Source organism: Mus pahari, unplaced genomic scaffold, assembly GCF_900095145.1.
Source record: "Mus pahari unplaced genomic scaffold, PAHARI_EIJ_v1.1 scaffold_8808_1, whole genome shotgun sequence".
NCBI classification, from domain to species: Eukaryota; Metazoa; Chordata; class Mammalia; order Rodentia; family Muridae; genus Mus; species Mus pahari.
The window spans coordinates 1-2817 of NW_018393277.1; positions in this window are offsets into that span (position 1 = coordinate 1).

Genomic DNA, 2817 nt, shown 5'->3' on the forward strand with positions numbered 1-2817 from the left:
CTGTGCCCTCTATTGAGTTTGGCTAAGGGTTTATCTATCTTGTTGATTTTCTCAAAGAACCAGCTACTGGTTTGGGTGATTCTTTGAATAGTTCTTTTTGTTTCCACTTGGTTGATTTTGCCCCTGAATTTGATTATTTCCACCTGTCTACTCCTCTTGGGTGAATTGGCTTCCTTTTGTTCTAGTGCTTTTAGTTGTGCTGTCAAGCTGCTAGTGTATGCTCTCTCTAGTTTCTTTTTGGCAGCACTCAGAGNTATGAGTTTTCCTCTTAGGACTGCTTTCATTATGTCCCAAAAGTTTGGGTTTTTGGCTTCATTTTCATTAAACTCTAAAAGGTCTTTAATTTCTTTCTTATTTCTTCCTTAACCAAGGTATCATTGAGGAGAGTGTTGTTCAGTTTCCATGTGAATGTTGGCTTTGTATTATTTATGTTGTTATTGAAGATCAGCCTTAGTCCATGATGATCTGATAGAATGCGTGGGAAAATTTCAGTACTTTTGTATCTATTGAGGCCTGTTTTATGACCAATTATATGATCAATTTTGGAGAAGGTACCAGGAGATGCTGAGAAATTTAGAGTTTTGCTGGGTATAGCAGCCTGTACTCTCATTTGTGTTCTCTTAGTGTCTGTATAACATCTGTTCAGGATCTTCTGGCTTTCATAGTCTCTGGTGAGAAGTCTGGAGTAATTCTAATAGGACTGCCTTTATATGGCCTTTTTCCCTTGCTGCTTTTAATATTCTGTCTTTATTTAGTGCATTTGTTGTTCTGATTATTATGTGTCAGAAGGAATTTCTTTTCTGGTCCAGTGTATTTGGAGTTCTGTAGGCTTCTTGTATATTCATGGGCATCTCTTTCTTTAGGTTCGGGACATTTTCTTCTATAATTTTGTTGAAGATATTTATTGGCCCGTCAAGTTGAAAATCTTCATTCTCATCTACTCCTATTATCTGAAGATTTGGTCTTCTCATTGTGTCCTGGATATCCTGGATGTTTTGAGTTAGGATCTTTTTGCATTTTGCATTTTCTTTGATTGTTGTGTCCATGTTCTCTATGGAATTCTCTCTTCCATCTCTTGTATTCTGTTGCTGATGCTCTCATCTATGGTTCCTGATTTCTTTCCTAGGGTTTCTATCTCCAGAGGTATCTCCCTTACAGTTTTCTTTATTATTTCTACTTCCATTTTTATAAACTGTATGGTTTTGTTCAATTCCATCACCTGTTTGGTATTGTTTTCCTGTAACTCTCTAAGGGATTTTTGTGTTTCCTCTTTAAAGGCTTCTAGCTGTTTACCTGTGTTTTCCTGTATTTCCTTCTTAAAGTCCTCCATCATCATCATGAGAAGTGACTTTAGATCCATATGTTGCTTTTCTGGTGTGATGGTGTATCCAGGACTAGCTATGGTGGGGGAGTTTGGTTCTTATGATGCCAAGTAACCTTCATTTCTGTTGATTCTGTTCTTACATTTGCCTCCTGCCATCTGATTATCTTAAGTGATTGCTGCCCTCAATATATCTTATTGGAGCCTATCCTTCCTATAAATCTAGTTGAATCAGGATTCTTCAGAGTCCAGCTTTCTTTGTGATCCTTTGATTGTGCACTCCTGTGAACCTGAGATTCTGGGTGTGTCAGAGTTCTTGGCAGTCAAACTCCTCTGAGACCCTGAAATACTGGTGTGACCCAGCTCCTGTTATCCTGGGATCCTGTTGTCCTAAGATCCTGGGCATGTTTCAGTGCCTGGAAGTGGTGTCTCCTTTGAGGACCATGGAGCTGTCTGGTCTGTTAGAAACCAAGGTAAACCAGAACTGATCGATGGGAACTGAGCCTCTCTTCAGGAAGGGCTCTGGTATCCTTGTTCCTGCTGTCACAGGTCCATCACAGTTGGATTGGAACTGATGTTGTGTTTCGCTCACCAATGATCCTAAGATCTCATGGAGAGTCCTCTGGGGACGATGGGGGTGTATGCTGACTCTGCTCCCAAGGTGACCCAGTGCTGGTGCTGACCAGAAGGGACTTCTGCCCCTGGTCAGGCTGGTTTTCTGCTTCCCTACTGCTGTCTCAGGTCCCATGCAATTAGATTAGAACCGATGTTGTGTTCCACTCACCAGTGATCCTAAGATCATGTGGAGAGTCCTCTGAGGACTGTGGGGGTGGCGGCGGACTCTGCACCCTAGGTGATGTGGTGCTGGCGCTGACCGGAAGGGCGACTTTATGAATTTTGCAGGCAAATGAATGGAAGTAGAAAATATCACCCTGAGCCAAGTAACCCAGACACAAAAGGACATGCATGGTATGTACTCACTTATAAGTGAGTATTAGCTAAAAAGTTGAAAATACCTATGATACAACTCACAGACTATATGAAGTTTAACAAGAAAGAAGGCCCAATCTTTCCTTTTTTAAATTGCAAAGATTTATTGTGGGAACTAAAAAGGGGCCCTGGGGGAAGAGGGAGGAAGGGAGGAGGACCCACGCCCTGCCAGAGTTCCACCTATGCTCTGGACAGTCAGATGTAGTAGGGCTGCCAAACGCTTTCCACTCAGCCCCGGATGGGCATCCAAGCCTCTGACCCACACATTTGGGGTGGACAAGGGGCAGCCCTACCTGGGAGCTCTGGGGTTACTCCCTGTAGCCCCGAGGTTATAGGAGAGAGGAAAGAGGGAAGAGAGGTTCCCACACTGGCAAGAATGAGTGCAGCCTTGATGAGCAGAGACTGTCTATGGTTTTAGAGTTTTATTGTAGAAAGGCAGGGAGAAATAGTAAGAGGAAGAGAGGAGAAGAGAGGAGAGGAGAGGAGAGGAGAGGAGAGAGAGAGAG